Source organism: Chrysemys picta, chromosome 1 (assembly GCF_011386835.1).
Source record: "Chrysemys picta bellii isolate R12L10 chromosome 1, ASM1138683v2, whole genome shotgun sequence".
Lineage (NCBI taxonomy): Eukaryota > Metazoa > Chordata > Testudines > Emydidae > Chrysemys > Chrysemys picta.
Window position 1 is genome coordinate 251,747,727 of NC_088791.1, and position 13,149 is coordinate 251,760,875.

General features: G+C 39.6%; 1 long non-coding RNA gene across 1 annotated transcript; it reads right to left on the reverse strand.

Annotated features, from left to right (window-relative positions):
• Positions 1–982: 982 nt before the first annotated feature.
• On the reverse strand, positions 983–5,632 carry LOC135983969 (uncharacterized). Its single transcript, XR_010601854.1, has 3 exons — positions 5,507–5,632; positions 4,473–4,568; positions 983–1,852 (listed from the first exon to the last, which is right to left on the reverse strand). It is a non-coding gene; the product is annotated as an uncharacterized LOC135983969 (long non-coding RNA).
• Positions 5,633–13,149: the final 7,517 nt, after the last annotated feature.

The window sequence follows — 13,149 nt, forward strand, 5'->3', positions numbered from 1 at the left end:
ATTTGCACTATGAAACTGCTAAATCTAAACTCAGTATCTCTGATCATGCATGACTTTAATTTAAATAGACTAATTTAGGCTAATTACCAGTTATCTGTAAACTTAATATATTTGAGGTATATCCTATACCTGAATATCCACACATGTCATATAATGTTCCCATTCAAATTCTTACATATATTCAGAAAGAGGAGGCTGCTAGTGTGATCCCTTGCATACACTAATAACATTTCATATATAATTAATAGCTACCATAGTGAGCACTCATTGTGTTGTTTTAAATCCATTTTATAAGCTAAATTATTTTAGCTTTAGTCTGTGAATCTTCACTATGAACCTCTATCAGATCCCTTTTTAATCTATACATATAGAATAACTGTCAGTCTTCTCTGAGATTGTTTTATTCTTTAATTTCTTTAATAATTTTGTTTAGTACTTGAGAAAAGTTATTGAACTCACAAGGGAAGTAGCTATATAATTTCCCCACTTTGCCCTGCCAATGTACCTCAGTCTTGACCTGGAAAGATCACCTCTACAGGGCAGAGGGTAGGTCAATCTCCGGTCCCATTCAATCCACGATCTCTGTTAAGACTGACAACAACAGTGTCAATTGTGATGGTGTCTTTTGTGATGTGGGCACTATCCACTAGCACTGGAAAGAGACCCCCAACCCATTTCACATATGTCACTAACCAGCCATAAAATAGTAATAACTTTTGGTTACTGCTGACCCAAGCCAAATTTGAAATGGTGACCCAGAGGTGAAACAGTCTATATCACATTACCAATGCCCTGAGCTATTCAGAACTCCATGACAATAATATCTTTGAAGAGTATTTTAATTTGCTTGAACACAAGTTTCCTCTCCTAAACCCATGTTGACTCTCTCTAATCAAATTATGTTTGTTCACGCTGTTACTTCAATAACTCCTTAAAATCTCCAAGAACTCTTTCTAATGTTTTTTCTTCCCTCTCTCCAACTAATGTTGAACTAACTAGTATATAATTGATAGCTAGATTTCTGACTCTTTTAGAAGGATGGTATTTTGGTTTCCTATTTCTCTTCTTTGAGAATTAGACTTGTAATGGGAGAAGGTGTAAGAATATCAGTCAACTGCTAGTTTTTATTCAGAATCATTTTAATGTTTCCATGATCTGAGGCAATTAAACCACATGAATTTTATATCAACAATAGGTGGATGGGAAACCCATAAACTTTATTTTCAGTGTCTGAGTTGGTCTAGTGATGTATGGCAATTTTATTATTTTATCATATTTTAAAAAGTATTTATTCTGTGCTGTAGCTTGGATTTAATTTCTTTTGAACTTTAGGAACAAAATTAAAGTTGCTTCTAGTGGTTTAGTGGAAAATTAGAGTTTTCTGGATGTCTCAATCCATGACTCCCTGGAGCCTTATAGCAGCTGCCATTTTTTGTCACTTTTCCTTGAAATACGAAGGCCTTTGGCATCTCTCTGACAAAAAATACAGTAAGCATTCTTTTTCACAAAAAACAGACACCTTAGATGGAATCATGTTTGAGATCTGAGAAACAATGGCAAAATTGATCCTGAGTAAGCAGTCTCCATGTGATGTCTGCAATGAGTTGTGTGGGCATTAAAAAAAAAATCCTGAAATTTACTCATCTAATAAAATATTAGAAAAAGAAAAAACAAAAACAAAAAAATGAGAAAAGAGTAGGTTTCATTCCCCAATGATGTGGTGGTGGCCTGTAGCTGGGTAGAGGGAGCATTCTGGATCTGTTCTGATGCTGTGTACCTGTCCAGCCCTGCTGCAGTTGTAAGAAGTATTGGCTGGTTTTCCTGTTTGAATACTAATCTGAAGGACCACATCCTATTATATAAAAAAAAAACCACAATGAAAATTAAATTATATTTAAACAAACAAAAACATTCAAACTTGGCTTTAATTTACTGCTGATGACAAATGAGAGGAAGCAAAAGGCAGCCTGCTTCTCTGAAAATGTTGTCAGTGAATTAAGAGCATTAGACTTAACAGCTAGTCCATCTAAAACTCTAGCTTGAGGGAGGAAATGATACTAGATGACTGCCCATAAAACACACATACACAAGGTGAGCAGAGTTGCTTTCAAAAAGGCAACTTGAAAGAAAGAAATGTCTATTGCAGAGAAGAATGGTAGGAGGAAGTGCGAGTCCATGAAGCCAGCTGGGGAGAGGGAGTTTGTCTGGTAGAGCAGAGGTAAAACTTGATGTTTTGTCACAAGATCAGCCAGTTTAGCAGGGTTTGCTCCAAGTTTACTTGGAGTTTTCTGATTAATGAGAACCTTGAAACTCCAAGGGATGCTAACCTTGGCAAACAGAACCCACCAGTTTGGATTTGTCCAAACCTTGTGAATGCTCACGAGTGGGTTTCACATATCCAGAGTCAGAAGAGGAAGTGGTTCAGGCAGCCAGGCTATCCAAGGAGACAGAAACACATCCCGTCTAACTTCAATGCTCACTTCATCCTTTTACTACATTTCCTCCCGTAATGGTTTTCTACTCACTGCTCTTTACATTCACATGTTTGTCCTGTGCAGTCTCTCTTACACACTTATCTGTAACTGCATAACTGGTTCTATACTGTGCTCTATATTTTAAGTCAAAACCCAGGCATCTGTAATGAACTAACCTCTCATAGGCATTAGGTTGATGAACTCATTAAAGTTATCTCTGTAGATTTGCTAAACAATCCCTTGTCACGATGAACTGAGAGATAATGCATACATTTTCCTTCTCAGCAGTGACAATGACAGGTATCTTACACTCTAGTAATGTCTGCACTGATTATTAAACACTTAAGTTTGTTTCTTTAATATTAAGAGCTAGTGTTATTCTAGCTTTTCAGAAGCTAGAATAAGTCCTTGGATACATTGTTTTTTTGACTCCTGTGTATCTGCACTAGTGCAAACCCCTTACAGTCGACACAATTTACAAGGATGCCACATGATTTCTACCAGTGCAGCTTAGCCCAGATTCAAAGAGGCACAGATGTAAATTGTGCTGCACTGAGGTAAATCACATTTACACAAGGGGTTTACACCAGTGCAGCTAAAAATGTTATTGTGGCCCTACGCCTGTGTCACAGAGAGCCCAAAAGCAGGAAGTCCACCTGAGGGAGGTGTGACAGTTCAAAGTAGTCACAAAACTTTTGCTGCCATAGAGGGCTACAGGAAGCCAGCATAGGCTGAAAAGCAGATGACTGACCAGGGGGCACAGAAGGCTAAGTTAATTCAGTACATACTGACTGCTTTCTCCAGAAATGGGGAATTAATTTGGTTTACAATACCAAGTTCACTATAGCTAAGTGAAACTCTTTGCATTAAAAAAACCCGACATTTTTATTAAAAATCCCTCCCTACTATAGTGCCATTATTTTATATTTGGTATTAATTTCTGATTTGTCAAAGGTATCAGCTCCATTTCAGGTTTTTTTTTTTTTTTTTTTTTTTTAATATGATCATCAGCTCCTTTTATTGCTCCCATTCCTGAATGATCCTGGCAAAAAGATCTTCACTGTTCCATTCCCTTACAAGAGCCTCTTAGACCAGGGATCAGCAACCTTTGCCACGGTAAGCACCCTGGCGGGCCAGGCTGGTTTGTTTACCTGCTGCGTCCAAAGGTTTGGCCAATCGCAGCTCCCACTGGCCACAGTTCGCTGCTCCAGGCCAATGAGGGTGGCGGGAAGTGGAGGCCAGCACACCCCTCGGCCCGTGCCACTTCCCGCAGCCCCCATTGACCTGGAGTGGTGAACCGCGGCCAGTGGGAGCAGCGATCCGCTGAACCTGTGAACGCGGCAGGTAAACAAACTGGCCTGGCCCGCCAGGGTGCTTTCCCTGGTGGGCCTTGTGCCAAAGGTTGCCGATCCCTGTCTTAAACTGATTCATAAAAGCCAGCACAGTAGGCAGGGGGCCACGTAAGCTAGCCAATGGGAGATCTGATGAGAGAGGTGTGTCCCAAACCTTTCCCCTCTCACACATGTAAGCATCTCTCTCTTCTTGTGATTCACAACCAAGAACCCTCTTTAGCAATAAGCCACGAACAGGAGGATCTCCCCCATAACTTTTAGCCCAGTGGTTAGGATACTCACATGGGATGTGGGAGTCATTTGGGCCACAGAGAGAGAGCACAAGTATGAGACTGTTTCTATAGCCTAGTGACACTCACTCAGAATATGGGAGATCCAGTCCCCCTGCCCCAATAACTATTTATCCGAAGTGTAACAGCTTCAACAGGATAAGTAGGGAACCCCACACATGAGAATATCCCATAATTCAGTGGTTAGGGCAGTCTCCTTAAAGATGGGAGACTCCTGTTCAAATCTTTTCTCCCTCCCAGGTGGGATTAGGCACCTAAGTACCTTTGTGAATCTAGCCCATGGTACCTACACAGTCAAATAAAGACTACACATTTGTCCTTGTAGTAAGTAATATATTCAAGCATCATATACTTACCATTCAGTTTTTGCTGTAAAGCTGAATACATGCTTTTCCTTGTACTTCTTGTGGCTGATCCCTTCGGGTTGGAGGGATATTATTTTTGGCCCTTCTCTAATAAAGAGATCATTGGAGACATAACTGATATAGTGCTCCTACACTCATTCTGCAGCTGCATGCTTAAATACTGCTTGAGACAGTTTTCCCCAAATTCTAGTATATTTTATGTGTATTCCCTTCATTCTCATGCATGAGTGCACAGAAGAATATTTTCATCTACCCACATAGAAAAGTCACATAAATATGAAAATAGGCATGGTAAAATATCTAAATAGTAAAATATTAATGAATAGAGCCCTAAATAATTGGGTTAGCACTATTTCTGGTGCAGAAGCATAATATATTTATGCAAACGTTAGGGTAACAACTTTAGATATACTTGAAAATCTGAATCCTTTAATACTGGGCAAGTGTTACTTTTCTTTACAAGAAAGATATAGTCCAAAGTGACTTTAATTAAACAGAGACAGTAATGGAATGGGAAAGATTAGGATTATCTCTTTAATGGATGCATTATTTCTAATGAGATTTACACCATTATTTATTTAATTTATCAAGCCACAGTATTATTCCTTTTCAGCTAGCTGTCTAGCAGTGACGCTTCAGACATATCAGGAACACCGGGGAGATATCACAGCCTATTTTGCACATCCATATGCACAAAGTAATAAATTGTGACAAAGTTCCTCCTCTACATTGGTGGGTCCTGCACTTATTGGCGGATTTGCTTGCCCCACAGATTCACCATGTGGGTCAGGAAACAGCCAAGAGACCTTCCCCTCTGGTAGAAGCCACAGTTCAGGTCAATTCCTCCTGTGTCTGATCAGGAGTTGGGAGGAACCCAGGCCCACCCTCTACTCTGGGTTTCAGCCCAGGGCCCTGTGGATTGCAGCTTTCTAGAGCATCTACTGGTCCAGCTGTGCGACAGCGACAGCTACAACTCCCTGGGTTACTTCCCCATGGCCTCCTCCTAACACCTTCTTTATCCTCACCACAGGACCTTTCTCCTGGTGTCTGATAATGATTGTACTCCTCAATCCTCCAGCAATACACCTTCTCACTCTCAGCTCCTAGTGCTTCTTACTCCCAGCTCCTTGCATGCACACAACAAACTGAAGTGAGGTCCTTTTTAACTCAGGTGCCCTGATTAGCCAGCCTGTCCTAATTGATTCTAGCAGTTTCTTCGTAATTGGCTCCAGGTGTCCTAATTAGCCTGCCTGCCTTAATTGGTTCCCGCAAGTTCCTGCTTGTTCTGGAACTGCCCCTGTTACCTTACCCAGGGAAAAGGGATCTACTTAACCTGGGACTAATATATCTGCTTTCGAACACTCTCCTATAGCCATCTGGCCTGACCCTGTCACAAAATACAGAGGCAAATGGTTCAGTAGAAGAGTTTGTCATCAATGCACCTAAGAGCTACTGTTACTATTTCTAAAAAAACCTGTTTTCTAAGCTCTGGCTCTTATAAGGATTTAACTAAAAGAGCTATAGGAACTATTTTTGCAATGCTTACTAATACAAGTAGTCCCACTAAAATCAATGGGACTACTTATATTAGTAAATTCTGACCAGTGTAAGCATGGGCTGTACAATCTGGTCCCAAACAGATTTGTATTTGTTCAGTCGTCTTTAAAAATGTTCTATTTTGTTATTGATTAATATGCTAAGGGTATCCCCTATTGTAGGAACATCTAATAGTTTAGTTATTTATTTTTGATGGGGAGATGGGGCATAGGTTCTATGGGATCTATGCAAGTACGAAAGAATGCATCCTCCATGTAGAATCTATTACTGAACTGGCTGCAGATCTTGGCTTAGTAGTTTTATTTCTTATAACCAGCTTTTTTCTAAGCTCCCTGGTTTTATTTTATCAACTTCACATAGTCTTTTGTGGTTAGAAGTGAGCATAATAGACACTGATATCTTGGTAGATGGAACTGCCAGTACAAGGATGCTACGCTTATGCTTTCCCACAATATTTTGTGTTGAATACAGTAAGAGAGAAAATATTAGAATGAACTCACCTTTGATTTCTCTGCCTCCTGCTTGGTATGAAAATAAAATAGAATTCAAGGTAGATGAAGGGGAATTTACATTTTGTTGTATGCATCATACTCAGAATTGACCAGATACAAAGTAGAATACATAAAAGTATTTTTTCTTATTTATTTTTTTAGTGCTTGGAATGCATCAAAGTTTGTGAAATAAGGGTTGTGAATTCTAATCTGTCCAGTAGGAGTTGTATTTATTTCTGATCCAGGCATGTAAACTACACAGCATTCTTCCCACTGCAGTCAAAAGGGAAAGGGGTGCTGCAGCCAGGAAGGAGAAGAGAACTGAGTAAGAAGGTTCTTCACCCCATTTCAGCTTCCAGAAGGCTTGGGGAAGGGATCTCGCTCCAGGCCAGTGAGGTAGAGCATTTGCCAAGGTCTTAATTGTGCATCCTCTGACAAGGGAAAAAGGAAGCAGCTTGTTGAACTGTGGCTGTTCATTCAACTCTCTCTTGAAGATCAAAAGGAGAAGACCATTGATCCAACATCCAGACAAGAATCCATGATTCCACCCCACCCAGATTCACTGTCTGGGAAGTTCACCTCTTAACACAGTCCCCAGTGGGCCAGGTGAATGATAGAGGAAAATTCTTAACTGCATGGAGTTATCCTTCCATCCCTGAGGTCATCTGAAGGGGATCAAACTGGGGAAGGGGAGCTAAAGGAATCACTTACTCTCTTCTCTGAGGCCAAGAAATGCAGAAAGAATAGGGGATGGCAGCTGGGTCAGGAGGACTTTTCATTCTTTTCACTTGTGGCCTTGGGGACTGCAGTGAGAGGAATATCAAGTGGTGGACGGAGTCCTTCACTTCCCTTTTAGAGCTAGAGGAGATCATCTCTGGTGGAAGGGGAAGCTGAGGAAAGATTCCTCACTTTATGTCTCATGGCTTAAATGGGAGGGAAGCTTGGGACATACTCTGCACTCTTTGGCACCCAGTGCCAGCAGGAAGGGAAATAGTTCTTCACTACCCCTCCTGGATGACTAAGGTGTAGCTAGCAAGATGCCTCACCTCTCTACATTTTAAGGGTTGTGGCTGAGAGCCCCAATTCCCCCTTCATTATTTTCAGGGAGTGGTTAGTGGTCCTGATTTCTATTAAGTCTCCTTTGCTACTACATTGTCTATGTGCTCCTCCATTCTAGAGTAATGAGTCCCAGAAACTCCCTTCCTCAACCATGTGCTGTTCTGGTCCTTTGAACATATCTGGAGTCAGCATATTCCAGGTTGCATTAGATGTTACCCCCAAAAAACAGACTTGAGGGACCCCCTGAGTGGTTTGCCTAGTCTAGTAACTTAATTGTCTGTTTTGGTAGGTGAAAGGAGATGGCCTTCCCTAGAGGAATTGCCAGGATTATACCAGGGGTTCCCCTGTGCCCTTCAGGAAACTCCCCAGTACAGAATAACTCTGTGTACCCTTGGGAAGACATGGATACAACCTTTTGCTCGGAGGAGTGATACTCAGGCAGTAATTGTGACGTTGTGCAGTCTATATGGTTTTATAAAAACATGATAAGTGAATATAATGTAACTGGGATAGTTTTATAAAGATTTGATAATAAGTGAATATAATGCAACTGGGATATGCTTCGTGCAAAAGGTCTCTTGTAAGGTATCATTACAAAGCTCATAATCTACTGAGTGTGATCATCCTATTTGTAGAAATGTACCACTCTTGTATCTAAAACTAAAAATATAAAACATAACTCTGAGGGCCTATTATAATTATGTAAAGGGTGGGCTATTCATGATGGTTTGGAATCTTGATGACTCCCATTAACCAGGACATTGTCTGCAGATGGCTGTGTTTACCTGTTAGTCTTCCTGTATATGTGTGTGCTGGCAAGTGGGCAATGAAGTCTTGCAGTGACATGTGATCATGTCACCTGAACTGGAATCCATCTTTAACCTGGTGCTTTTCAAGTGGCGGGGGGCTGGGGGGGGTGGAAATCCAGAGGGACAAAGGATTCCCACCTTATGCAAAAAATATATAAAGGGGTGGAAGAGAACAAAGGGGGCGAGGAATCCCCATGGTATCACCTGAGCTGTAACAAGAGCTGTACCAGGGGAAAGAATTGTGCCCAGGCCTGGAAGGTGTCCAGTCTGAGAAAAACTTACTGAAGCATCTCTGAGGGTGAGATTATCTGTATTTAGTTTGATTAGACAGATTTGCGCATTTTATTTTATTTTGCTTGGTGACTTATTTTGTTCTGTCTGTTACTACTTGGAACCACTTAAATCCTATTTTCTGTATTTAATAAAATCACTTTTTATTTAGTAATTTACTCAGAGTATGTATTAATACCTGGGGGAGCAAACAACTGTGCATATCTCTCTCTGAGTGTTATAGAGGGCGAACAATTTATGAGTTTACTCTGCATAAGCTTTATGCAGGGTAAAACGGATTTATCTGGGTTTAGACCCCATTGGGAGTTGGGCATCTGAGTGCCAAAGACAAGCACACTTCTGTGAGCTGTTTTCAGGTAAACTTGCAGCTTTGGGACAAGTGAATCAAATCCGGGGTCTGTGTTGGAGCAGACGGGAGTGTCTGGCTCAGCAAGACAGGGTGCTGGAGTCCTGAGCTGGCAGGAAAAACAGGAGCAGGGGTGCACATCGGGTGGCGGCTCCCAAGGGGGTTTCTGTGATCCAACCCATCACAGTAATCTTCTACAATAAAATGTTCTTTATTTAACATACCAATGTTCTTTAATACAATAGATCTTAAAAGCATACATTAAGAAACAGAAACACAAATCCTATTAGCACAAGCATACATATTAAAGTACCCAATATCATAATGTCGTACAGTTGAAGGTGGCTTAAGTGATTATGTTCTACATGTGGTGATCAATCACATACATGTAGGACACTTACAGCAATTTTAATTGAACACTAAACTTTATACATAGTAACAAATATACATACACAGACATCCAACTTTATTATCCCAAGCATACACAGTCCTGAATCTTATTTCTATTTTATTTTTTTAGTATACTTGTGATGCTTACTTTGCCCAGACATCTTTTCCCCCTGATCTGTCAGAAGGGGTTCTTCTGTTCTGCTTCAGCACCAGGGATGATTCTCTGCTGCTGCTGCTTCTCTGCTACTGCTGCTGCAGCTTGTGGTGATTTTTTGGTCCATCGCAACAACCTAACTCTCTTCTTCCCTTATCAGTGATTTTGCTCTTCCTTCTTCGTCTCTTGCTTCTCCTTCTATTCCAGATCTCTTCTTTCTACTGACTCAAGCCTGCCAGCTGTCTGCCTTATATAGTTTTTGGCCTATTTTGATTGGTTATTCCCTCAATCCTTATCATTAGCATACTCATCCTCCAATCATCTTTAAGCCTTCTCTGAATGGTCTGTTTTTATAAACCAATCACAGCCATTAGATCTGTCTGTCAATCAAAGCCGGACCTAGTCAAAAATCTGCGCTATGCCTGACTGACCCCTCCCTTCAGTTTTAGTGACCTCTATCTAACCTCAGTCTGCATGCTAGCCATAGGCTGAATTACTCCAAGACCACCATCTTAGTGTTCCTGGCTGTGATCAACTGAGACCATCATTTTCCTATTCCTAGCTATAACTGCTTGAAACATTTTATATGTTATTAAAGCCTTATCACTATAAACAATTATCTTATTTCCTTAATATATAACGTATGCATCTTAATGTTATGATTTACATCACCCTATTTCTTACCAATTTAATTAATTTTATTTCTATATTTTCCTTGCTTCAGCTAATGGTGGCAGGTCACTGTTCTTGATGCTGTATACAATATAGAGTAGAGCAGCTCAAAAATCTCTCATATCATGGAGAATATAGAAATATCTGATCCTATATGATCAAGCTGCAGAGAGTACTCACCTATGAAGAAAAGGGGTGCTGGGACACAGAGATGTGAGCCACTCCCTGGCCCACCACAAACAGGCTGAAAGCATTCCCTACATATTTATTTATATTTTTATAATGTACCGTACTTAACCATATCATCAGATTTAGTTCACTGGGATTGCTCACATGTGTTTGCATGATAGGGGCATAAGTGAGAAGTCAAACTAGTGTAAAACCTAAAAATACTTACCTGCTGGAAAGGAAGAAGATGCCATCTGCAATAGTCAGACGCAAAATGGCTACAGCGGTTGATCCTTTACACATTTAAAGGGACAGCTATTGGAAGACTGCTCTCATAAAAGTGAACCTAACTTGGAGATCTGAGCAGTCACAGGAACAATAAATTCTAGGCAGGATGACAAATTCTCATCTTTTGTGAAAGTCAGGGATCTGCATGGAAAACATTCCTAGTGTGTTTGAGATAATGGTAATTATGTCCTTATGTTTCCTATCACATTTTGTTTCTATAAGTAAAATCTAAATTCGCTCTGGAAATCTGCTGCTTCCAGAATTCAGTTTCCCACCACTGCACTCACACTAAATCCTACATCTCCATCTGTTTTCCTCTTCAACTCCCCACCCCCTTTCACTGGTCAGGAGAAAGTCCTCGCATATATCTAAATCCAGTGTAGGAATTCAGTAAAGGGTATTTCAATCCCCAGTCCTTCAAGCTATTTCCATGTGGTAGAGCCCTGTGTCCATGCAGAACTGATTGCAGGTTTAAAGCCTTAGCTAATAACTTCTTATTAGAAGACAGACCAGCCTGTTGAAAGTACAAATTATTTTCTTAAAAAAATATTAAAGAACAAATGTAAAAGCAAGGAAATACGGAAGAGTTATAAGGGAGCAAGCAAGATAGGATTTAAGTGACTTGCTCTCTTTAATTAACTCAAAGCACATGGATAAAATGCTTATTCAATTCTTACTCAGACTAACTCCCACTGAATAAAATTGAATTAAAATTGAGAAAGGAGTTCAGGAGTTGGGCACATTTATTTGGGGTAGATGAGGTCTCTGTTTTCGTACAGGTCTTCTCCAAAAATCTAGAGAGAATGTATAACTTAAAAGGCTGTTTTTAACTATAACACCAAATATAAGAGGCCTGATTCTGAGCTCAGTTACCCTGGTTTTAATGAGTGTCTCTATACTGACTTCATCCGAGTTAATACTTCATAGCAGTGTAATTGGGAAGAAAATCTGTCCCTTTGTTATTGGAACCAAGAAAAACATCTACCACATTTTACCTTCAGTCTATGATAGATTCTGTATTAACATCAATGCAGATTTCATATGTGTGGATTAAGGGCAATGTGACCCTAAATTTGCAGCTGCCTGGCTTTTTGGCCAAATACAACAAATGCTATTGCAGTATCACAAGGGAAAATCTGGTTATTTTACCATCATGTTCTATTCAGATTCCCAGAATACTTCCAGTGTTTGAGGATGCTCATGAAGAGCTATGCTACATTCAATTTGTTTCACCATTTAAATGTAAAAAGCCAGAGACACATCAGACTTCAATCTGTTAATTCTAATTATTACAGAATTACACTGTTATCCTTAAACATGTAGAAAAGTGACAGAGAGAAATTCACACACTTGAAGGAAGGAAGTGTGAAATGTTTTAATCAGGTATAGTAGTCTATTTCAGTTTTTGTTAACACGATACATGAGTAATTAGTGCTGTCATAGATTATCTAGGTACACTTCTTTTGATAAAATTTACTGATGTCTCCCATGGTCTTCTAGAAGTACCCAACATTAACATGTTAAAACAACTTTAGATTAGCTAAATAAAATAACACCAACAACAGAGTTTGCAGATTCCTTAGCTCTTAAAATATCTAATCAAGAGTCCTGCATTAATGAATTTTGGCACTAGAGTTATAAATTATACATAACGCGGCATAACATTAAACCATTAACATAATTTAACAATACCAATCTATCAATTTCTAAATAAAAAACAACGAAAGGTGCTAAATCTGAATGCCCTGATTTGGCTCACTTGGCTTGTTTAAATTCATAGTAACAAGAATAATAATTTAACCATTTTAAACCTCTCTGTCCTTTTTAAAGTGTGTAATGAAATGTTTTATGAACAAACCTTCATTTTGTTTATTATTTTTGTTCCAGTGCTCCTATAGGGGATTTCCTTACTTTTCTATATGGGAGCGAAGACATAAGGCTAAAACTGGTCTCCCCAGATACAAAAGGTATCGGAAGCCGGGGACCATATCAAATTTTTCCCTGTTCTTTGTGCCTAGGGATTGGAGCACATATAGATTGTAAAGCCAGAAGGGACCACTGTGATCATCTGGTCTGACCTCCTTTTCACATTTGTCCAACTCTAGCCATTAGTTACCAATATACCACCGGGAAAATATTTCTCTAGTATGGACTTAGACATAATAAACATGTGCATTGTTGTACTATAGCATTATAACATACATGCAAATGATCCCTCAGGATTTGTAGTATCATCTTATGTTGTGGTACTCTCAGAAAGAGAACCATATGTATTCCTATGCCAGGAAACAGCTGGGTTCAGATGAAGTTAATATGCTTGCCTTTACCTAGAAATTCTTTGTTTCCCTGGGTGGTCCTTAATATCAGTGCTAACTGAGGGTAGTGTTATACTAAATACATACCTATCAAACAAAAGGTGTGGATTCTAATTTTAATTATGTAT